The sequence below is a fragment of the Schistocerca piceifrons genome, chromosome 8 (assembly GCF_021461385.2).
Source record: "Schistocerca piceifrons isolate TAMUIC-IGC-003096 chromosome 8, iqSchPice1.1, whole genome shotgun sequence".
Lineage (NCBI taxonomy): Eukaryota > Metazoa > Arthropoda > Insecta > Orthoptera > Acrididae > Schistocerca > Schistocerca piceifrons.
Window position 1 is genome coordinate 406120712 of NC_060145.1, and position 26222 is coordinate 406146933.

Below are 26222 nucleotides of genomic sequence, written 5' to 3' on the forward strand. Positions count from 1 at the left end.
TAGGCCGCGTCATGTTTCTTCTAAAATGATCGACGTTTCGACCCCTCTGCTGGTATCTTCTTCAGGTTCTTCTGGTGTCCACTACTGCTAGAACAGTCTTCTAGTAGTAGTGAACACCAGAAGATCCTGAGGAAGATCCCAGCAGAGGGGTCGAAACGTCGATCATTTTAGAAGAAACATGACGCGGCCTAATAACCCAGAAGAATTTAACTTCAGTTTAGATTTAAGTAGTTCTAAGTTCTAGGGGACCGATGACCTCAGAGCCATTTGAACCATTTTTTGAAATTAAAACATTTGTTGCCCCTGTAAGCCTTTAGATAGGCAACCTGCAACTGGAATTGGGTGCCATGAACCGAGTTAGCCATTTAGTAATATAGATTCTTACTCCCTCATCCCACTGCTGGACTTCGATTTTTTCATAAAACGAATGGTTCCTCATAATCTCATTGTCGCCGTTCAGATGCCAGATGGCACAGCTCTGGCAGCACACGCAATTTTGGCGCTGCCGCGTGAACGGAAACGATCGCTCGTGTCAGACCAGAGAAGTGAAATATTACTTCGGATGCGCTGCAGTAGGTTTACCTACCGCGAGTAGTCGACTGAGACAAGGAAGTCGCTCGTGTAAAAGGATTTTATGCGCGCCAAATTTCCCTGCCTTCCTTTACCGTGCAGTTCAAATTCGCGACGCGGTGGGAGCCGCGGATGTAATCCAGTTCGGCTGCACAGGCATCAGTATCGCTAGGGGCGAGAGAAAAGCCGGCAAAGAGTGATCACTGACAGTGCGGCGGTGGGAGAGGGGTAGCGGGGAGTGGTGGGAGGACGCCAGCGGATGGCTGCTCGTCTGCTGCTGCAGCGTGTACAGCCAGTCCACGCGACGCCGCCGGACGAGCTGGTCCCGTTCTGGCCAGCATAAAGTAGCACGCCGCCAACATCCAACACGCCGAGGCGCTCAACACACGCTGACAGCGCCTCCACAGCCGACAACCACTGATACCACAACAACTTCTCGTAAATGGTGGCAACACGATTGCCATCGGTGACGACCGTCGATTAAAACTAGGTGACCTGTACGAATAGTGTTGATACAGTCGAGTAGGTCTTTCAGCGAGTGTGGAACTTCCCGACTGACGTCTGATCGGAAGTCGGTGACAGTCCGCGTTGTACGGCGCCCAGTTACATGTGCCTCTACGTGTCGAGAACGTCCGAAACTGCATCATTCAGCTGCGCGATATCTGTGTGTTGTTTCCTGTGACTCTAAGTCGTTTTACGGCTGTAACATCGGACGACAATCCGGATGTCAACTCGCAGGTAAGGCAGTTCTTCGCTCTAGCTGATGCATGACTGTTGCTTCCTTAAGCTCTGCAATTTTCCAGTTTCAAATTATCTTGCGATTTATTTTACACCCAGAACGGTCATTAATTCGCCCGTGAATCCATGCATACTATAGAAATGTATATATGTATGTGTTTGTGTATGTGTTCGTTCCACATCCCCTGCAAAACCACTAGTCGGATTTCAACCAGACTTGGTACACATATCGCTTACTGTCAGACAACAATCGCTATCGGGGTGAGAACCACCTATCTGCTATACTCAGGAGATATGTCATCAACAATGACATGTGGGAAAAACTACCACATCATCGATTACCTATAAATTTATTACTTCTCTGCTACTAACTACATTCGCAACATATTTCGCAGACGGTACCCACATATGCCTTTACAAGTATATCATTGACCGACATATACTTCTACAGATATGACGTCATAATTACTGAGATGTGTGAGAAAATACCATATCATGCGTGAAGTTTTAATACATTTATTATTGACCACTAAGACACTCCTACAGTCCAGATAACTTAAGAAAAAAAATGGTTTAAATGGCTCTGAGCACTATGGGACTTAACATCTGAGGTCATCAGTCCCCTAGAAATTAGAACTACTTAAACCTAACTAACCTAACGACATCACACACATCCATGCTCCAGGTAGGATTCGAACCTGCGACCGTAGCAGCAGCGTAGTTCCGGACTGAAGCGCCTAGAACCGCTCGGCCACATCGGCCGGCAACTTAAGAAAAAGGAACTCATTGACACGTGGCAGCGATTTTGACACCTTTCTGCTACGAAGTTGAAACGACTGTAGCCGAGGACAATAGCCAACTATACAACTATTAAGAGGGTTGCCACAGAGCCTGTACTTATACATTTCTGCAAAATGTATGTTAATTTGTACGACTGTTTCATAATTTCAAAGGTGTTGTCATGAATATATGGAAATTAAATTTTTTCGGTATTGTACTAGAAACACAGTTCATTTTTTTGTTTTCGTTTCTGATAGAAAACTTCACAGGCTCCCAGTTTCGGTTCCCGGCTGGGTTGGGTATTTTCTCTGCCCGGGGACTGAGTGTTTGTGTTGTCCTCATCATTTCATCCTTATCCTCATCATTCGTGACAGTGGATCGATTGGACTGTGTAAAAAATTGGACTGTGACAAAATTGGGACTTTGTATGGGCGCTGATGACCATGCAGTTGAGCGCCCCACAAACCAGACATTATCATCATCATCATCTGATAGAAAACCAGCAAAATTAATAGTCATACAACGCCCGGTTAGTCAGCGTGTTTATTAACGTTTGAAAATACACATATATATAATCTGAAATATTGCTCCGTGGGTTCTGTTTGATAATATTATGCATCTCTTCCTTGCTAATGACAGCAGTATCGGCGGGGATGAGTCGTACAGCGAAGCCAAGACTGTCCGGAACAGACCCTCTACAAATGGATCCCCTGCATTTTCAAAGAATCAACAAGACCTTAGCATAATAAGGCAGCATAGTTTAACAAGTTAAACAGTTCCTCCAGTAAAACTTTGCATTTTGCAGTTAATACCTGGTACCACATTCAGTCTATTGACATATTATTTACATGGTTTCACGAAGCGCATTTTTTCGTCTCAAGTGCCGATGAGGATACTAAAATCGATTACCGGCGTATAAATTTGTTGACTGCTAACGACCTACCCCAGCTTCGCACGGGCAGTACTATCTACGGCATGACGATTTGTCTGACTTAGCGGTAATAAATTGTACTTACAAACCTTCCTCGTGAATCAGTCTGTTTATTAGTGAAAACTGCATTGAAGTCCCTGAGATTAGCCTTCACATATAGGCAGAAAGAAACAGCTCAGAACTTTAATTTAGTAATATGTAAAAATGGAGAAATTTTTCTTGCAACAACTACTTTATTTAGCCTTTCTTTTTGTTTAGAGTACACTCGGTTTCTAAATATTGCATTTTCAAGCGTATTCAGTCGTAAGTTTACCGTGGTCGAAGGAATGAGGCTGCTACAATGGTACTCACACATGACAGTGTGTGGAAGATTCCAGTGTGGCGGTTTTGTTGCAGCATAGACATTATGTGTGCCACTACTTGCAACAGTGACAGAAATACAGACTCATCTTTTAACAATATGATTTTCTACAATCCTGAATATTTTCTCACAGTTGTATAGGGAAGTGAAAAATTTATATCTTTGTGTACATTTTTATATAACATCTTTAAGAATTCTAGTAACAACTTCGGTATTGATTACATTCATTATTCATATTTATTTCTTGTATATTTCTATAATTATTTTTCTGTTTTATAGTCTAACTATTTTTCAGAATTTCCGTTAGTTCGTTCCACTCGATAGTGTAAAATACTTTCCTGATTCCTGTGATAAATTTATGAAGTTGTGTATTGGCTCTGAAGCTCTCGTCTGTTGTAATCCTGCCTAAGGCATGGGTGTGTGTGATGTCCTTAGGTTAGTTAGGTTTAAGTAGTTCTAAGTTCTAGGGGACTGATGACCACAGTAGTTAAGTCCCATAGTGCTCAGAGCCATTTGAACCATTTCTCGTCTGTTGTAGGCCTACTATGAAGCCTTCGGATAGTTTTTCTTCTCATTGGCCGAATTGGTCCTCTTCTAAATTAACTGCAATGTTCTTCTTCGTGTATCGGTGTGTTTGTGTGCATGTGTGTGTGTGTGTGTGTGTGTGTGTGTGTGTGTGTGTGTGTGTTGGTTGGCAGGTTCGGGGAAGGGAACCAAACAGCGAGGTCATCGATCCCATCGGATCAGGGAAGAGTGGGAAAGGAAGTCGGCCGTGCCCTTTAAAAGGAACCATCCCGGCATTATCTGAAGCGATTCTTTAGTGGATAGCTTGTACTGTGGAAGCAACAACATTATTCAGCGATGTGAAATGCTGCTTCATTTTTTGTGTGTCACATTTGCAGATTTAACATGCGAACTGTGTCAGTTAATTTAACTGGAATTTGAGTACGTGCATCAGAGATCGCGTTCTGAAATTTGGCAGAAGCTGTTAGATCCCCATTTAAATCCAGTAAGCCTTTCAGGAAGTTCACTTATTTCGGCGATAGCTATCTGATAGCCTGATTTGTAAGCTGTTTCTTTCAGTCTACTATTCCAGTGCACAGCAACTTCATCACTGGTACAGTAATTTTTACTGGTTATTTCACTTCTTCACTCTGCCTATGACTCCTATTCCTGGGTACTACATAACAATATAAACACATGTTTTCCTGTTGACTTAGGCGTTTCGGTGTTTAGGTCAGGGCCTAGGCCATCATTTTCTGCATACATTTCGCGCTTGATCGCGGTAGGTGTCGATGGAGACTACGGAGATACATGTTTAAATTCTCGGTCGTTAACCGCTAAGTAAACTGATTCCGCTTAGAACATACGAGTTCTAGAAGCAGAGAGAAATACCTTACTGTTTATTCACATCTAGGCAATGGCATCGCGTCATGAAGTTCTCCCACTCTGCCGAAAGTCCCTAAGAAGTTTTGACTTTGTTAAAATCACTAAACGAATAAAATCATCTCTTGATTCGCTCAATGATCATAATGGCGCCAAAACGAGAGTTTATAGAAGGCCACAAATCTGACTTCGCTTTCCCGAAATTCGTTCACTGCGTAATGTAAGTTTTTACTTTCAGTCGTAGCTCAAACGAAGCAATGGTAGTTATTCGGATAAATGATCAAAGGACAGAAAATAAAAATTTAAAAAAATCGTTGAACCGCCGAAATGCAACTAAACCTGATGATACACATGTGGTGTTTTATACAGATCGTCCGAAGGAACTGCTCCGTTTCCAACAACATTTTACGCAGATCACCAGAGCAACGAAAGCTTCTGGGTAACTGGAGGAAAGTGCAGCACATTCTCATTTTCAAGAAAGGTCGTCGAACAGAAGCATGTAGCTATAAACCTATATTGTTGTCATCAGTACTTTGTGGAACACATTTTTCGGGGAGTGGACAATCTAGACCAAGTGGGCCATATACGTCGCCACCTAGGTTGATGCTCTGGTCCTTGATTTCTGGAAACCATTCAGTAAAGCTCCACACTATTGCTTAGTGAACAAAATTTGAGCTTACAGAATATCGTGTCAACTTTGTAAGTGGGTTTCCAGACAGATACAGTCCACAAATCGCCATTCTTAATGGGATGAAATTGTCGGAAGTAAAAGTAACTTCCGGAGTTCCCAAAGGGGAATGTTATACAAGCAGTTAATGTATCTCAAAGGGTACGCAACAACTTTAATGTGTAACGGTATCAGAACTAGTTAAGATATTAACACTACTTTTGGCTTTGTGACACACCATCTCACAAAGATTTTGTGCCATTCAGTCAGTTTCAGTACGTCCGCATCAACTGTGGTAACCGCAGTAACGATTCGGTTCTTTACATAACTGATATGGTTGGTAGGCGTTTAGTAGACTATTTCCTTGACATACTCCCGTAGAAAGAATCCATCGGTGTAATGTGAGGCGACCTACGAGGCCATGGACTATCCTGGCCAATCCAGCGACTTGCAAACACTTGGTGTAGAACATCTCGCAGTCTGAGCCCAATCTTGTTGGTAAACAACTATGTCTTGGCAGTCAAAGAGTTGTGGTAGCGCAAACAGTTCAAGCATATCAAGGTAACTGATAGAGTTAACTATTGCTCAGAAAAAAAGTGGTTCCACTATGCGATCAACCATAAAAACAACATCACACATTTTGTGGGCTGCCACGTACGTCTTCCGTCACAGTATGCGGAATTGTTGTGCCCCAGATGTCAACACTGTATTTGTTTACCTTTCCACGTGGATTCTTGCTTCGTCAGAAAATGGTAGGTTGTTTCCAAGATTTCCATCCTCCTCTAAATGGTGAAGTACGTCCACAGCGAACCGCACACGTTTAGGCTTACCGTGTGGTTTCAATGCGCGCAACAGTTACAGTCGGTATGAATACATCTGTAAACGTTTCCGAAGGACCTGGTGTACGGTCGCCCTAAGAATTCGCAGCTTCTGTGATGCCCTCGGAACAGAATTCTGCGGTGAACGTTGAAGACCCAACCGCATCCTTTCTGTGTCGGCTTCACTTGCTCTAGGTCGTCCACTATGTTGCTTCACATCAGCGTTTCCTGTTCGCATAAAATGCCTGTACAACCGCCAAATCGACGTCCACCAGGATGGTTCCTTTCTATACACTGTTTGGAAGTTCCTTTGAACCTGCGTGTTCGAATTGGTCTGAACAAAACATTCCACACAGGGTGTCTTTTCTTGAACTGTTGTCATTATGCTTCACTCACGACAACCTAGAACACAGACAAAAAAACTTTATCAATTTATCTGACGCATACGCCAAACATGACGTGAATATCTCAGTTATTTTGGGTACTGCAGCACTACAACTTTTATATGCGGTTGATAACGTAAGATAGTAAGGCTGTACGCTGATGATACTATTGTGTGCAGGAAATTCGCAACGCAAGGAAACGAGCTAAAGGGCTGAAGATGTGCTGAGGACAGAAGGTGAGTGGAGGTATGGGCAGTAAACCCTCACGGTAAATGAATGTAACTCAGTGCACATGTGTCGGAGGAAGGACTATTAGTGCAGTTGCAATCTGCAGCACCAAAACTAGAAGGACTACCCAAAACTAGTAGCAGAACAAGCATAAACTAGGCTAAGATAGTTGGTGAAGCACTTACTGGCAGAAGTAAAGCTGTGAGTACCGGCCGTGAGTCGTGATTCGGTAGCTCAGATGGTAGAGCACTTGCCCGCGAAAGGCAAAGGTCCGGAGTTCGAGTCTCGGTCGGGCACACAGTTTTAATCTGCCAGGAAGTTTCATATCAGCGCACACTCCGCTGCAGAGTGAAAATCTCATTCTGGAAACTAGGAATTTTAGTTTATCCGTGAAAGAAGACGCCTGGTAAATACTCATTCGACCGATTCTTGAGTATTGCTCGTCAGTCTGAGATGCTCAATAGAAAAGATAATGAAGATAAAAAAGAAGAAACAGGAACGGTTCGCTTAGTCACATTTTCGTGTAGTAAAAGCGAGTGCGATCTAGAGATTATCATTAAAGTCTAGTGTTACTTCCATTTTCTGTTACAGAAAATTTTGCTGTTAGAAATCTGTATTCATACATTCTAGGGAGAGTAAGGTAATATATTAGTTCGTATAACATATATCTCACCATATATTTCATGAAAACACCAAAATCAAATAAGCTTAAAAATGAGTTTACAGTCTGTCCATTTTCCCAAATACCATTCGTTAATGGAGCAGGAAAAGGGTGAAACTGTAGTGTTGCCAACATACATCTCACCATATATTTCATGAAAACACCAAAATCAAATAAGCTTAAAAATGAGTTTACAGTCTGTCCATTTTCCCAAACACCATTCGTTAATGGAGCAGGAGAGGGGTGAAACTGTAGTGTTGCCAACATACATCTCACCATATATTTCATGAAAACACCAAAATCAAATAAGCTTGAAAATGAGTTTACAGTCTGTCCATTTTCCCAAACACCATTCGTTAATGGAGCAGGAAAAGGGTGAAACTGTAGTGTTGCCAACATACATCTCACCATATATTTCATGAAAACACCAAAATCTAATAAGCTTAAAAATGAGTTTACAGTCTGTCCATTTTCCCAAACACCATTCGTTAAAGGAGAAGGAAAGGAATGAAACTGTAGTGTTGCCAAATGTACCATCCGCCTTATTTTTAAGATGAGTTGTGTCGCATACGGCACGTTTCACAATTGCTATTACAGAACCCTGCGGATTCTGGTAGGGGACTTAGTAGATAAAGTTTTGAAGCTATGTCTGGAAACGCATTGTTTGGATGTAAAATAAGTTTGAAGGTCGGATCACCTTCAAATCTCCTTCCTCAGGATATGCGCACAGTAGAGAACTGCGGGCTCCACAGGAGTCCGTGGCATGGGTAATGGTTCGACTACTCGTCATCGGATTCTTTTCCACGTAACGTAGCAAGTCCTGCGTAGGTACCAGTTTCTCGCAGCCGTTGTGATCGGAAGAAAATGGTATTCGATGTGACAATTACAACAGCGACTGACGACAGTACTCTCTTCGCACTTTGTGTGCATGTCATGAAGTGGAAGACATAAAAACGATGCGATCTTGAGACTTGTTTTATATCCAAACGACACATTTACCGACATGCTTTCCCTATTCAGACATTATCCACAAAAACCTTATACAACCCGTAAAAGTTTCTAATATCATTTGTAAATCACTCAGTGTATATAATGCCGCCAAGAAGATCGAAAGTGATGTTTGGTGTTCGTTTGATTTAGTAATCAGTATTATTTGTTTTTCTGAGTCCTTCCGCTGTCCTGTTGTAATTCCCACATTTATGAATTTATATGGCTTCTCTAAACGTATTAGGGCAACAATAACTTGACCAGAACCTAACTAGTCCCCGATGTCTCCTCTGGAAGATAGGACACATTTCATTTACCCATTTTGCTTCGGTGACAATTTCCACAAAACTTTACATAGTATTCTTAGATTTTTCTTGTTCATTGTGCAGACAGATTTACACCGCGCCTAATCATAATTTCAAAGCCGTAGACTGTGACTAATTACACAGGTAGATAGATGTAGGACGTATCGAAATGCTGAGGTACTCTCTCTCTCTCCTCTCTCTCTCTCTCTCTCTCTCTCTCTCTCTCTCTCTCTCACTGTGTGTGTGTGTGTGTGTGTGTGTGTGTGTGTGTGTGTGTGTTCTTCTTCTTCAGAGTAGGGTATCAAGTAAGAATAGAGATTGTGTTTTCTGTACACTGCAGAATAATATTTTCTTTACTGTGACGTTTCCAGATGTAGAAGGATTGAAACGTTATGGACGTGTGCTCAGATGTTTAGGACCGGTATTCTGTTCCCTTCCTTCTTTAGATTAAAGAACGAAAAAGATACATACTTCCACCTCCAAAATTTGGAACTAGCCTAACCTGGATGCAACAGCCTGCGTAACCTAGTCTGCTAACCCACGATGGTGTGGTAGCGCTCCACCTGCAAGTAATTAATTTGAGATTTGGAAAGATATGAAAGAATGTCACCGCCAATATTGCCCATTGCTGCTAATCACCAGACTTTGCGCCATTGTTCCATCTAAAGTCCCAAGCTCTCCTCCGTGTTCCAAGGAGTGATATCGTCGCTGGTGCTCATTCCTTCGGATATAATTATACGACTCTGACTGATGATACGTACGTAAGCATCCTGTCTGATCACCTGCATCCATTCATGTCCATTGTGCATTCCGACGAACCTGGGCAATTCCATCAGGGCAATGCGACACTCCACACGTCCAGGATTGCTACAGAGTGGCTTCAGGAACACTATTCTGAGTTTAAACACTTCCGCTGGCTGCCAAATTTCCCAGACATGAACATTATTGAGCATATCTGTGATGCCTTGTAACGTGCTGTTCATAAGAGATCTCCACCGCTCGTAGTGTTACGGATTTATGAACAACCGTGCAGGACTCATGGTGTCCATTCCCTCCAGCACTACTTCAGACATTAGTCAAGTCCATGTCACGTCGTGTTGCGGCACTTCTGCGTGCTCGCGTGGCCCTACATGATATTCGGAAGATGTACCAGTTTCTTTGGCTCTTCAGTGTAATATTCACTATCTGATCAAAAGTGTACTGACACACCTGTGTAATGAGGAATTGACCACCAGATGTCATGAGAAACGAACCAGGCAGTATAAAAGTAGGCGGGGGAATTGTGTGTCTGTAGAAAAGTAATAACAGCAGAGTGGATCGATCAGGAGAGTTCATTGACTCCTAACGCGGAATAGTCATTGAATGTCATGTGAGCAACCAATTCATCAGGGATATTTCAACACTTATAAAGCTGCCCAAGTCGACTGTTAAAGTAACTGTGAAGTGAAAAACGAGAAGGAACAAGTACAACTAAACAAAGACCAGGCAGACCTCATACACTGACCAAAAGCGACCGTCGAGCATTGCGGACGGTGATTGTAAAAATCGGATGAAATCTGTGGTGTCACCGACAGACACCACACTTGCTAGGTGGTAGCCTTTAAATCTGCCGCGGTCCGTTAGTATACGTCGGACCCGCGTGTCGCCACTATCGGTGATTGCAGACCGAACGCCGCCACACGGCAGGTCTAGTCTAGAGAGACTCCCTAGCTCTCGTCCCAGTTGTACAGTCGACTTTGCTAGCGATGGTTCACTGTCTACATACGCTCTCATTTGCAGAGACGACAGTTTAGCATAGCTTTCAGCTACGTCATTTGCTACGACCTAGCAAGGCGCCATATTCTTCAAGAATGTATTCTAAACAGATAATATTGTGAATCATGTACCGTCAAGAGCGACGTTCATCATTAATGGATTAAAGTTAAGTATCAAGCTAATTACGTCCGCTTTCTGAGTTCTAATTCCTTGTCATGTTCCAGACCTCACGTCAGTTTAGTCCTTCCCTCCCCACGCCAGCCCGCGTGAGCTAAAACGCGTGCAATTCGGCCTCTTCTAGTAACACGGTGTTGGCTCTTCTGCCAACACAACAAAATCAGCTGAGGAAATCATTCTTGAGTTCCAGCAGACTGCTAGCATAAGGACTGTGGGTAGGGAACTAAAAAGAATGGGGTACAGCAGCTCCTCGTAAGCCGCACATTTCTGTATCCAGTGACGGTTGAAATGACTTAAAGAGCTGTACGCTGTGGCAATTCGGTGGAAGGATTGGGGTTTGAAAAAGAAAAAAAAAGAAAAAAAGAAAAAAAAGCCTGGAAAGTGTTACGTCCCATCATGTGTAGTGTAAAGAGTGAAGTACGAAGGAGGTGATGTTACAATAAGGGGGCGGGGGGTAGCTGTTTTTCATGTGTAGTGTATGGTCTCCTTTTGTGCTAAAAAGTCCCTAAATGTAGAAGAATATCAAAACAGTTAAATCACTGTGTACTGCGTGCAGTAGAGGGAAATTTTGGAAACTAGACGATGACTGATTGTGTCAGCATGACAATGAACCCAACTTTTCATAAAACAAAATCTGTAAGGCAATATTCCTGATATGGTCTGGTTTGCCCAGAAGCTCAATCCTGACCCCAACGGAACACCTTTGGGATGAGTTAGAATGTCGATTTCAATGCAGACCCCAGCTTTTCTGGTTCCCTCTCTTGAGGAGCAATGGGTCGCCATTCATTCACAGAAGTTCAGGCATATAACTGAAAGTGTCACTAGGGCCGTCGGAAGAGCGAAAAGCGGACACACCCCATATTAATGTCCACTGATTGGTGTTCGGATAACTTTGATCAAATAGTGTCTAGGACAGCACCGCAGGATTCCTCCATTGCCTCCAGCGCTCACAACCCGAATAGAAACTGACTTTGACTTTTTCACCACTGGCTCGACCGTCACCGCACAAGAGTGCACATGCGACCTTGGATACAGGAGCAGGCGGTCTTCCATTATCCCCGGCTTGAAAGAAGCCAGTCACGGAAAAGAATGGAATGCTGTGTGGATAATTTATGCCTTCGTTACACTTTTTTTTAAAGTGAAGTAATTTAACATGCTGTAGACACCTTTCTCAGAAGCGACGGCACCGTTATTCCAAGGACAAACGGAAAGTGTACAGCACGATGCTGCCATTGTGATACATGATGCTCTTAACTGAACCGATTTTATTCCCGTGTGTTAGGGCTAATCCTTGAAATTGAAATGTGAATTGTTTCTAAAGTCTGATAACGACATGATTGTTTGAGTACATACACCAAAGAGCTGCTTACAATAATTAATCTTTATTTACTACAGACTGAAGACTGTTTCGGCTTAATCGCCATTTTCAAGTACCTGCTATTACAATTTTGGTGAGAATTTCATTCGTATTGTCTTGTACTCACGTCTAGATTGATGAGACGTCCATATTGCGTCGTTAGTGGACTGTTTTGTAACTGTTACTGCTTTATTAAGCTCGTAAATACGTCAAGATATTGAAATTGAATGTTAGTTACAACGTGACAGCAGCTTGACAGTTCCACTCTCATGACTCCATTTGTTTACAAAGTCGTGCAGATGAACAGTGATATTATTTTATTAACTAAAATTTGTTACGCTTATATTTGGTTGTTGAATATGTTACTTCCGATTTATCCATTTTCTTCTAAAAGTTCACTAAAGTTTTTAAGGTAGTACTTGTGTCTGAATTCCGTATGTACATTTGATATTTTTTGTGGGTATTTTCTCGTGTAGATATAAATTTCTAATTCCTCAAGAATGTTCATTGCAAAACCTTTTCGTATTCGGTGCAAAATCTATAGTGCGTTTTGAATCGTATCTGCAGTGTGATAACATACAGCATCACACACGACAACCCACACACGAATATGAATCTGATTTTCAGTTTTACCCATGTTTAGAAAATTTCACAAATATAGAATTACGAATAACGAAACAAATCTCCTTAAAAAAAGGTCTGAAATACAACATAGCCCCAACACCTCAGAAAAATTCTGTAAAGCATCTGATACCCACTGCTAAAGTTGCAATAGATGTAGCTAAGCTCTCATACAGAAAATAATATGAAATTACAGTTAATATAACAAACATTATAGACAAGGAATTAAGCGAACAGAATACGTACAAATACCAGCCCAAGACGGAACAGAAAATTCTGAATAACATAAACCATAAACTACTATTAAATGATGCTATAGCATTATAAGCCGATGAAGGGAATAGTGTGGTAATACTTAACAAAAACGACTATAGAGATAAAGACATGTCATTTTTTGTTTCTAAACTATTATTTATGTTAATCTCCGCATCACTATTCGCGCTTTTCTACAATTGAAAAATCGGCCAATAAGTCCCATAGACTCACATTTACCTTCAGGAGCGTCACATACTCTGCCGGGGATTTCTGTCTGATGTGGTATTGATTAGCTGTTAATAACTACGGAAGCGAACTGAAATGTAATGTCTTCGAATTTTTTATGTGAAAACTATTATAGCTTTTTTAAAAAATAAAACAAACTTTATTAACATTCTATATCTTTATTCTTCATGTCTACATGTTTATTTCTCAACATAGTCAGCACGGCCACGAACTCTTTTCTGACAGCGAGAAACTACTTTTTTGATTCCGTCACGGTAAAATGTTTTACTTTGTTGACGGAGTCACAGCTTCACCTCTACTTGCATCCTTTCATCACAATTAAAGTGAAATTTTCGAAGATGTTCTTTAAGTTTGTAAACAGATAAAAATCGAATGGGGTCAATACGGGACTGTATAAAGAGGATGATCGCTGACAGTGAACCCAAGGCGTCGGATTGTTGCAGAAGTCGCAGCGTTAGTGACTGGTCTCGCATTGCCATGCTGAAGGAGAGAATGCTCAATCTGGTGACGAACTATCCGAATTCGAATGTCTGTTACAGCAGTGTTTCTCAAGCACTGACATACTGTAGTTATATTACATGGAGATGTCTAGCGAGAGAGAGGACCGCAAATATGTAGACATGAAGAATAAAGGTGCAGACTATTAATAACTTTTATTTAAAAACTGTTTTGACGTAAACATTCCGAGGCATTATTTTACACCACGCTCTCGTAGATTATCTTTTGCCTTTGTTTCCACAAACACTTTATTGTGCCACACTGAAAAGAAAGACAGTGTTGTCACAGAATTAATCTGTCTCTTCTCCTTCTTCTCTCTCTCTCTCTCTCTCTCTCTCTCTCTCACTCTCTCTCTCTCTCTGTGTGTGTGTGTGTGTGTGTGTGTGTGTGTGTGTGTGTGTGTGTGTTTATGTGCATGCCTCCGTGTACAGATATCTTTTAAAGTTAAATCTTTCTTTATCCTGGTTGATAAAATCGAAGAAATCGTTTATTAGGCATGGTTGTATTACAAATGATACGTCTTTTCAGAATGAGATTTTCACTCTGCAGCGGAGTGTGCGCTGATATGAAACTTCCTGGCAGATTAAAACTGTGTGCCCGACCGAGACTCGAACTCGGGACCTTTGCGTTTCGCGGGCAAGTGCTCTACCAACTGAGCTACCGAAGCAGGACTCACGCCCGGTACTCACAGCTTTACTTCTGCCAGTATCTCGTCTCCTACCTTCCAAATTATACAGACGCTATCCTGCGAACCTTGCAGAACTAGCACTCCTGAAAGAAAGGATATTGCGGAGACATGGCCTAGCCACAGCCCGGGGGATGTTTCCAGAATGAGATTTTCACTCTGCAGCGGAGTGTGCGCTGATATGAAACTTCCTGGCAGATTAAAACTGTGTGCCCGACCAAGACTCGAACTCGGGACCTTTGCCTTTCGCGGGCAAGTGCACACTCCGCTGCAGAGTGGAAATCTCATTCTGGAAACATCCCGCAGGCTGTGGCTAAGCCATGTCTCCGCTATATACTTTCTTTCAGGAGTGCTAGTTCTGCAAGGCTCGCAGGAGAGCTTCTGTAAAGTTTGGAAGGTAGGAGACGAGATACTGGCAGAAGTAAAGCTGTGGGTACCGGGCGTGAGTCGTGCTTCGGTAGCTCAGTTGGTAGAGCACTTTCCCGCGAAAGGCAAAGGTCCCGAGTTCGAGTCTCGGTCGGGCACACAGTTTTAATCTGCCAGGAAGTTTCGATACATCTTTTCCTTCGTCCAATCGTCCAAATTTGATTTGAGTTACCTTACCAGTTATAGGGGGACCTAGTGTTTATTGTGTACTCCGAAGCTTGGTGCAACTTGTCATTTCTCATAATAACAAACAATCCTTTTGGAAGAACATCCGCAACTGAGCATTATAGCAGAGGTCGACAATACCGCTTCAGTTGTAAATTTCTTTATTTTCACACGACCGGTTTCGCACTGTTATAAGCCCATCTTCAGGTGACGTAGCTGTACTGTGGTCCCCGAGAGCCGAGTGTACCAGGTGCGGTGTGCTGCCTATGTGCTCATAGGCAGCTCACCACACCTTGGTACACGCGGCGCTCAGGGACACTTCACACCTGAAACAGACAAGAAAATTAATTTCCTAGATACCACAATAAAAAACAAAAACTACCAGCGTCAGTTCTCAACTAACAGAAAACCAACAACCAGTACACTAACACACAACAGATCTAATCACCCACAGAACATGAACAAGCCGGACTTAGATAATTTCGACACCGGCTGAACAGAATTCGAATGGATAAAGATAATTGCAGACAAGGATTCAACATTATCAGATTGCCACAGAAAATGGTTATAAACCAAATACAGTAGACATACTGACCCATAAAATGAAAACACAACTGACACAAAATACACACAACACTACTAAGCATGACACAACAGTGATGCTCATGCAGAAGGGAACAGAAATTACGCGATAAGAGGATGCCACAAACAACGGGGACACGTGGCATTCACCGAAATTTGACAAAAAAAACAGATGTTCCGATAAAATATTTTAAAATTGAATTAAAACAATCTTGACCGCAATAAAATATTTATTAGCAGTGGTAACTGGTTTCGTTCAAATTGTGACCACCTTCAGATTATATTACATCATGATCAACTGCAGCCAATAAATGTTTTACTGCGGTCCAAACTATTTTAATTCCATTTTAAAACCTTACGAGATTTTACCAACGCCCGTAGAATATTTGCAAATATAAGATAACACGTTTAGCAAGCAAATAATAACCACGTGCAAGTCAGTATAGGTCAACTATAGCAATGGCAAGTGTTAAAAATCTGTTACTGTTTTACAGAGTACATAGTTTATAGGTTGTATTCCAACAGAAATTCAATATACACGTTGCTCTAACATTCCCTTGTTGTAGATGACATAATTCTGTTAGCAGCCACAGGGCACACATTATATAAAAAAAGTAAAATACAAATGTAATAGAAACAGAAAAAAGTCTGATGCAAACATATTCCTAATCAACATAAAATTTCTATGAACGTATTTCAGAGACAATAAAAAACACTGAAGATGAAACAACTGTGGTGAAACATGTTTGAGCGTTAAACAAAACAAAACTTATGTTCTTACAAGAAGGCAGACCCTCTTTAATTCATTAATATTTATTTATATTTGCCATCTGATGGCCAGAGCTACATAGATTATCGTTTACTATAAGTATTCACTTTTTTTAAAGTAACACCTGCGTTACTTATAGACACTGCCTCAACTGCCTACCACAGTTACTCTCATCACCAGATGGCCTGTTCTGCAACACAGTTGTTCCATGACTGGTTCAAATGAGTAAAAGACAAAACAGACAAACAGCGGCAAATCATGAAGTCAAAAGGCCTGTGTGATTATTTACCCGTAAGACAGTGTTTGATCTTAAATGGTTTATTTTTGTTTTCTTCTTCCTTCTTTTTCTCCTAAACCTCTTCTTTCTATAAATGTATACCTCTTATCATTGCTCTGTCCGTATTTTCCGTGTTTTCTTTCTAACTTCTATTTCAAAATGGTTCAAATGGCTCTGAGCATTATGGGACTTAACATCTGTGGTCATCAGTCCCCTAGAACATAGAACTACTTAAACCTAACTAACCTAAGGACATCACACACATCCATGCTCGAGGCAGGATTCGAACCTGCGACCGTAGCGGTCACGCGGTTCCAGACTGAAGCGCCTAGAACCGCACGGCCTCAACGGCCAGCTCTATTTCAAATTTTGTGTTCATAATTTTGTTTCTGAATTTTTCTCTTTCCCGACAGAGTCTTGCTTGTTTTAGGTCTTCTATTTATTGAAGTCAGCTGGTTTTTTAACTGAGGTGTTTACTACATCGAAAAAAATGGCTCTGAGGTCATCAGTCCCCTAGAACTTAGAACTACTTAAACCTAACCTGCCCGCATCTCGTGGTCGTGCGGTAGCGTTCTCGCTTCCCACGCCGCTTTCCCGGGTTCGATTCCCGGCGGGGTCAGGGATTTTCTCTGCCTCGTGATGGCTGGGTGTTGTGTGCTGTCCTTAGGTTAGTTAGGTTTAAGTAGTTCTAAATTCTAGGGGACTGATGACCATAGATGTTAAGTCCCATAGTGCTCAGAGCCATTTTAAACCTAACCAACCTAAGGACATCACACACATCCATGCCAGAGGCAGGATTCGAACCTGCGACCGTAGCAGCCGCGCGGTTCCGGACTGAAGCGCCTAGAACCGCTTGGCCACCGCGGCCGGCCTACTACATCGAAAGCCCTCTTTGTAAGTCTGTTGTTATGCATTCTGTGTATGTGTCCATAGAATGTTAGTTGATATGTATTTTGGCTTAAAGAAGTTAGCACAAATATCACGATTTGCCAGATAATATGCACAAAGCAAATCATAGCGTACACTTCCGACCAAATTCGTGAAAGAAGTGACGTGGCATTTCAGTCACTACAACATCTTTACAAATAACATTAAAGACTGTAAGCTACTCTTTTGAGAATTCTACTCTAACTTTTAATGACAAAAGATTGCCCTTTGAAAGCTGCGCATGTTTCCTAAGACGTAGAAGATAATCCGCCTAACTTTCACTTGCGGCTTAACGTCAGGCAGTCGGATCTCCGTCGCCCTTAAAAGCATTCTGAGGAAACAGCCGCATCACCAGCTGTAATTAAAGCCACTCACTAGGCAGCCGGGTCCCCAATGACTCTTGCGCTGTCAAGAGAAATTAAGCTTACTGTGTCGTGCAGCGTGGCGAGGTTTTGAAATGTAGTCGACAGTTCTAGGAAAGCCTCAGGTCTTTGTGGTTGGAAATTTCTTTCAGTCGAATAACCGTGGTCATTAATGGCTGGAATCCCACAGAGCGAAGGAAATTCTACATCTCGTCCTCGTTTTATTAATAAATAATAGTATCGGTCCAGCTCCGTCAAGAAGCCGAACCCACTGGCGTTATGACAAGAAGTCGAATAAATCTTCTGTTTCATACACGCACTCGTTGTGTCGCTCGTTGTCATACAGGTCAAATCGTCCTTCAGTCCTGCTGTGTGTTTCATGCAATGCACTTATTGTAATACGAGGAGACGTCATAAAATAAGCTACAGATTGTTATGGTGGACCAAGTGACTTTCATTGGAAGCTGCACTATATTTCAAAGTGCCTCAGATACACGGCACTGTTTTTTTAACATAGTCACCAAGTCTCTGCAAACAACGATTGAAGAGCTCTACCCATCGTCCATTTCCTCGACGACAGAAATCTGCTGCATGGAAACGGAGTCAAGAACCACCGTGTGAACGTCCTTATCCTTAGAAAATCTCTCTCTGTTCTTTAAACTTTCCGAAATCACATGGCGCAAGACCTAGATTTCCCGATCAGCGTCCCACGTCTGTGTGGCATTAGTCAGGTTCTACATCTACACCTACATTTATACTCCGCAAGCCACCCAACGGTGTGTGGCGGAGGGCACTTTACGTGCCACTGTCATTACCTCCCTTTCCTGTTCCAGTCGCGTATGGTTCGCGGGAAGAAAGACTGTCTGAAAGCCTCCGTGCGCGCTCTAATCTCTCTAATTTTACATTCGTGATCTCCTCGGGAGGTATAAGTAGGGGGAAGCAATATATTCGATACCTCATCCAGAAACGCACCCTCTCGAAACCTGGCGTGCAAGCTACACCGCGATGCTGAGCGCCTCTCTTGCAGAGTCTGCCACTTGAGTTTGTTACACATCTCCGTAACGCTATCACCCTGTGACGAAATGCACCGCTCTTCTTTGGATCTTCTCTATCTCCTCCATCAACCCGATCTGGTACGGATCCCACACTGATGAGCAATACTCAAGTATAGGTCGAACGAGTGTTTTGTAAGCCACCTCCTTTGTTGATGGACTACATTTTCTAAGCACTCTCCCAATGAATCTCAACCTGGTACCCGCCCTACCAACAATTAATTTTATATGATCATTCCACTTCAAATCGTTCCGCACGCATACTCCCAGATATTTTACAGAAGTAACTGCTACCAGTGTTTGTTCCGCTATCATATAATCATACAATAAAGGATCCTTCTTTCTATGTATTCGCAATACATTACATTTGTCTATGTTAAGGGTCAGTTGCCACTCCCTGCACCAAGTGCCTATCCGCTGCAGATCTTCCTGCATTTCGCTACAATTTTCGAATGCTGCAACTTCTCTGTATACTACAGCATCATCCGCGAAAAGCTGCATGGAACTTCCGACACTATCTACTAGATCATTTATATATGTTGTGAAAAGCAATGGTCCTATAACACTCCCCTGTGGCACGCCAGAGGTTACTTTAACGTCTGTAGACGTCTCTCCATTGATAACAACATGCTGTGTTCTGTTTGCTAAAAACTCTTCAATCCAGCCACACAGCTGGTCTGATATTCCGTAGGCTCTTACTTTGTTTATCAGGCGACAGTGCGGAACTGTATCGAACGCCTTCCGGAAGTCAAGAAAAATAGCATCTACCTGGGAACCTGTATCTAATATTTTCTGGGTCTTAGGAACAAATAAAGCGCGTTGGGTCTCACACGATCGCTGTTTCCGGAATCCATGTTGATTCCTACATATTAGATTCTGGGTTTCCAAAAACGACATGATACTCGAGCAAAAAACATGTTCTAAAATTCTACAACAGATCGACGTCAGAGACATAGGTATATAGTTTTGCGCATCTGCTCGACAACCCTTCTTGAAGACTGGGACTACCTGTGCTCTTTTCCAATCATTTGGAACCTTCCGTTCCTCTAGAGACTTGCGGTACACGGCTGTAAGAAGGGGGGGAATTCTTTCGCGTACTCTGTGTAGATTCGAATTGGTATCACGTCAGGTCCAGTGGACTTTCCTCTGAGTGATTCCAGTTGCTTTTCTATTCCTTGGACACATATTTCGATGTCAGCCATTTTTTCGTTTGTGCGAGGATTTAGAGAAGGAACTGCAGTGCGGTCTTCCTCTGTGAAACAGCTTTGGAAAAAGGTGTTTAGTATTTCAGCTTCACGCGTGTCATCCTCTGTTTCAATGCCATCATCATCCCGGAATGTCTGGATATGCTTTTTCGAGCCACTTACTGATTTACCGTAGGGCCAGAACTTGCTAGGATTTTCTGTCAAGTCGGTACATAGAATTTTACTTTCGAATTCACTGAACGCTTCACGCATAGCACTCCTTAAGTTAACTTTGACATCGTTTAGCTTCTGTTTGTCTGAGAGGATTTGGCTGCGTTTAAACTTGCAGTGAAGCTCTCTTTGCTTTCGCAGTAGTTTCCTAACTTTGTTGTTGTACCACGGTGGGTTTTTCCCGACCCTCACAGTTTTACTCGGCACGTACCTGTCTAAAACGCATTTTACGATTGCCTTGAACTCTTTCCATAAACTCTCAACATTGTCAGTGTCGGAACAGAAATTTTCGTTTTGATCTGTTAGGTAGTCTGAAACCTGCCTTCTATTACTCTTGCTAAACAGATAAACCTTCCTCCCTTTTTTTATATTCCTATTAACTTGTTGGCACCATTCAGCTCTGGCCAGCTGTGACATCGCATTACGTGCACATACGCCCAGAATTTCAGAGTTGATCTGTGTGCAATTTAGACGTTTTGCTCACAATAAATGTACTGACCATCAGACTTCAGCTTTGTAGTACGTGTCCATTGTCTGCGCCACCTCAGTCACACACTGCGTTGCACCTGCAGCACAACTGCATCTGCTGGAAACCCCGTAGCATGTTCTCTCTTCCGACAATGCCCCACTCTTGTTGCGCAATGGTCTTAGCTGGGGACCACTTGTGTGACTTACTTTCTGAAATCCCCATGTAGCTCGACTGCAATCATACGAGTGTTATTCAGAAAGGTACGATCGGTCGCGAAATGGAAAATACAGCGAAAAGTTTTGCATAGATGCGTTGGGCACTGTGTCTAGTACGCCTGTCGATCGCATCATGTCGCTCTTTTCAATTCTGAGCTGACAGTGAGAATTAGCGTATGAGGGCCTGGCGAAAGATTTCGCCTGAAGCTATGCAATCCACGTAACTTAACTGTCATGCGGTTCGTTCTACACAATTCTCGGCCGCACTCTGCAGGGGCAATGAAGATGCTCCTGCGGCGTTTTCGGTGGGAAGTGTTTGATCACCCACAATACAGCCCTTAATTGGCTACCCCTGAGGTTCATCTCTGCTCAAATGAACCGCTGGCTGTGAAGACAGTATTTTAACACAAACAACGAGCTGCAGTCCAGAGTAGAAAAATGTCGAAAAGCACTGGCGGCTGTCTTCTGTAACAAGGGAATTGTAAAGTTGGTGCAACGCTACGACAGGTGGCTAAGTCTGAGCGGGGACTGTGTAGAGAAGTAGCTGGAAGGTGTGGCTAACCGTTGCAAATAAAACAGTTTTGATTTTCACTGTGGTTTCCATTTCGCGATCAATCGTTCTTTACTTTTCGAGTGGCCCTCGTATCATATTCTTATAAGTTATAGTGTAGCGTGTATGTGTATTAGGAGTAATTATTTAAAAGTCTTGTTAAAAGGGGCTTCATTTTCGATTGGACCTAATGTTTCAATTACCTAATGCCTCAGATACTAACAAGGGAAACTCGCCATCGCAACCCTCTCAGATTTAGTGATAAGATAGCCCAGTGGATATCCCGTCAAAAACTGAACAAAGATCAAACATGAGAACAGGAAGATGTACTGAATTGTGAAAAGAAAGCAAAATAGGAGCAGTGAACGGTCGAAGGACAGGAAGTGCAACAAAAAGCTGGCTGAAAGCGCAACGGGGTTGTGGGTAAGTGGCCATGGTGTTGGACTGACGAGGGGACGCACCATGTTCATTACTCCCTCGTGCCGTATATTTTCCACGACATTTTGAACTGTCCGTCCAGTCATTGCTATGTTTGTTCTCTTTCTGTAGTCTTGACAGTTGTCATACTATACATTACTTATAGAATATGACTAATATGATAAGAACACGTTACCGTCGCAAGTAAATGTGATGAATTGTGAGAGCAGGCGAGATACCACATAGATGTCGCAGAGAAATGAAATCAACAAATAAAAGGGTGTGAACTATGTTTCAATAAATGATTTCAAGAGTCAAGACTTCCAAAACGAAACGTACAACTTCAAAATCGATCAAAACATATTTTTTGATAGGGCACAGAGAAACTGTGCAATTATGAAACTGTTCTTTTCGTTTGTTGCAGCTTCTGTGACAAAGACTGTGCTTTCATCATTTCCTTGAGATTCACATTCACATCCATACGGTCACCTATATCTGTCAATGAGGCATATCTCACTCACTTACCAGTCGTACAAATTAGGTGCGTCAATAAGAGATTCCTATCATATGACACACGTATAATCACTAATGCCGTGTATGATACACCAGAGGTGCTTTCCGGTGGAAGATTGTGTTGACTTGTCATCTTATCATCAAACGTTTGCGGTTCCCATTCTTTTCGGCTGCTAATAGAGTAGTTGTGCAGAATCAGTTGTCATTATAGGACCCTACGTTACAGCTCGATGTAGTAAACAGACGTTACAGCACGAAGCATAAAGCGAACAGCGGAAGAAAAAAATTGGAACGAAAGAGGTTTGAACAAGGACCGCAGGTATAGCAGTCCAACGCCATAACCAGTTATTCACGACGCCATTTCTTTCTCCAACTGCTCTATATCTCACTTCTTGTTCTTGGACCGTTCGCCGTTTCTATTTTTCTGTCTGTTTTTTTTTTTTCACAGTCCCGTACACCTTCTTCCTGTTTTCATGTCCGCAGCTCGTGGTCGTGCGGTAGCGGTCTCGCTTGCCACGCCCGGGTTCCCGGGTTCGATTCCCGGCGGGGTCAGGGATTTTCTCTGCCTTGTGATGACTGGGTGTTGTGTGATGTCCTTAGGTTAGTTAGGTTTAAGTAGTTCTAAGTTCTAGGGGACTGATGACCATAGATGTTAAGTCCCATAGTGCTCAGAGCCATTTGAACCATTTTTGACCCTGTTTTCATACTGGATCTGTGTGCAGTTTTTGATGGGCTGTCCGCTGAGAGCCATTTTAGAAGCACTCCTTATATCGTGTCGGACGTCCTTTTGCTCGGCGCAGTGCAGCAACTCGATGCGTCATTGATTCAACAACTCCTTGGAAGTTCAAAAATGGTTCAAATGGCTCTGAGCACTATGGGACTTAACTTCTGAGGTCATCAGTCCCCTAAACTTAGAACTACTTAAACCTAACTAACGTAAGGACATCACACACATCCATGCCCAAGGCAGAATTCGAACCTGCGACCGTAGCGGTCTCGCGGTTCCAGATTGTAGTGCCTAGAACCGCTCGGCCACCACGGCCGGCCTCCTCGGAAGTCTCTGCAGATATGTTGAGCCATGATGCCTTACAAACATCCATAATTGTTCGAATTGTCCAAGATATTCTTCAAGCCAATCGTGAACAACTGTGGCCGCGTAACATGGCGCAACGTTTTAAGGGAACATCAAGCCCATGAATGGATGCAAACGTTGTCCATACAGCCGAACACAGCCATTTGCAGTCAACGATCGGTTTCAGTTAGACGAGAGGACCCACACCATCGCATGCAAACACAGCTCACATTATCTTCCACAGTACCTTGTTGACAACTTGAGTCCATGGCTTCGTGGCATCTGCGCCACACTCGAACCATGCCATCAGCTCTTACCAAATGAAATCGCGACTCATCTGACCAGGCCACGTTTTTCCAATCGTCTAGGGTCCAACCGACATGGTCACGAGCCCAGGACTGGTCACTGACTGTGCTGTGTGAAGTCTTTGGCTGGTTTGCATTGTTGGAATATTTGGTACTGTAGTGTTGGGCAGCTGGATGTGAACAGCGCGTAACGTTGTGGAGTTGGAGGTGAGCCGCCAGCAGTGGTGGATGTGGGGAGAGAGAGGGCAGAATTTTGAGTGCGGCCGATCTGGACGTGTGTCCATCAGAAAGAGTAAATTTGTAATACTGGATATCATGAACTGATATATATATATATATATATATATATATATATATATATATATATATATATATATATGATTTTTTTAATATTATTAAGGCAATACATTGTTTGTTGTCTATCGAAATCTTTCATTTGCTAACTAGGCCTATCAGTAGTTAGTGCCTTCAGTAGTTAGAATCTTTTATTTAGCTGCCAGTATTGGCGCTCGCCGTATTGCAGTAGTTTGAGTAACGAAGATTTTTGTGAGGCAAGTGGTTCATGAAAGGCATAGGTTATTGTTATTCAGGGCCATTCTTTTGTAGGGATTTTTGAAAGTCAGATTGCGTTGCGCTAAAAATATTGTGTGTCAGTTTAGTGTTGATCAGAACAAGTAAAGAGCGAAATGTCTGATTACGTTCAGTTCTGCTCAGCTGTTTGAAAATCAAATAACGTAAGAGGTTTATCAGCACAGCAATTCAGTAATTTTTCTAAGGGAATGTTTCAAAGGTTGCGTCGATCGTCTGCTGCCATAACCCACCACGCCAAATTTCGCGGCCCTGACCCAACGGATACTCTCTTCATACGTCCCACATTAATTTCTGCGGTAATTGCACGCGGTGTTGCTTGTCTGTTAGCACCGACAATTCTGCACAAACGCCGCTGCTCTCGGTCGTTAAGAGACATTCGTTGTTTGCGGTTAGAGGTAATGCCTGAAATTAGGTATTCTCGGCACACTCTTGACACTGTGGATATCGAAATATTGAATTCCGTATCGATTTCGGATTGTTTAATGTCCCATGCGTCTAGCTTCAATAACGATTCCGCGATCAAAGTCTGTTATAACCCGTCGTCCGGCAATAACCAAGTCAGAAACCTTTTCACGTGAATCAAATGACAGCTTCGCCGATGCACTGCCCTATTGTACCTTGTGTAAGCGTTACTACCGCCATCTGTACATGTGCGTATCGCTATGCAATGACTTTTGTCACCTTAGTGTAGTGCACGTGAAGCTGACAGCGTTTGTGTAATTCAGCAGATGGTGTCTATCCTGCCTAACCACACACCTGAGCATTAAAAACTCGGTCGATAACGGTCCGATGCCTGAGAAACGCCTGCCTCAACGTTTTACGGGCGCAAATTTGCATAAGCATTACAAGCAGGCCTCTTTGTACCAATTAGAGGCGGAATCTCGCTGGGCGTAATACTAGGCCCTAAAACCGGCAGGTTACGTTTACTCTCGCAAATCGGGTGCGACGACCTCAGTTGCCACCCGGCGGGGCATTTAACGTCGCATTATCAAAGCCTTCCATCTGAACCGTTTTCATTCCGCGTTTAAGGTAGCAATATAAAACGGCGAATGAAACTGTGATGGTCCCCTGTATGTGTATAGAGGAGCCATTCTTTGCAACTCACGTGACAGCTAGACGAGCTACAAGTGGCTTAATCAGGCACTGATTTGAGTAGGCCAAAATGAGTGTTTAACGTCCCGTCGACAACAAGATCATTAGAGACGAAGCACGAGCTCGGATTAGGGAAGGACTGAGAGGGAAAGTGCCGTGCCTTTTCGAAGGAACCATCCTGGGATTTGTGTTAAGCGATTTAGTCAAATCGAGAAAAACCAAAATCAGGATGGTCGGACGCGAGTCTGAACAGTCGTCCTTCCGAATGCCGTACCCCGGTTGGTAGGTTCTGTTTTGACTCCACTTGTATCTGGAGATATACTGTGTACATTGCTTTCCACAGCTGTTGATAGATTAGCACAAAGAGTGACATAGTGGACACAACTATCAATCTGATCTCGCGTATCTTCCGCTGCGGAATGGAAACTTAGGTGCCAGAGAAGTATATACGAAGTCCTGAACGTGCACTATTGTATTGTTTTCCTGTACTCTTAACGAATGGCACGACGGTTTATGCTGCTCCAAAATCACATAACTTCCAGCAAAAGTGAACCATCATTTTTGAGGATCGTAGTCTTCCAATATGGAGTCGTAGTTAAAGCGTTCAAGAGTAC

At 42.8% G+C, this 26222-nt stretch overlaps 1 protein-coding gene across 1 annotated transcript in view; it reads left to right on the forward strand.

Annotated features, from left to right (window-relative positions):
* The first annotated feature begins 886 nt into the window (after window positions 1–886).
* Window positions 887–26222, forward strand: part of LOC124712385 — a 719796-nt gene continuing 694460 nt past the window's right edge. Inside the window, exon 1 of the mRNA XM_047242681.1 lies at window positions 887–1308. The gene's annotated coding sequence lies outside the window, so the exon portion shown is untranslated. The remainder of the gene's footprint in view (window positions 1309–26222) is intronic.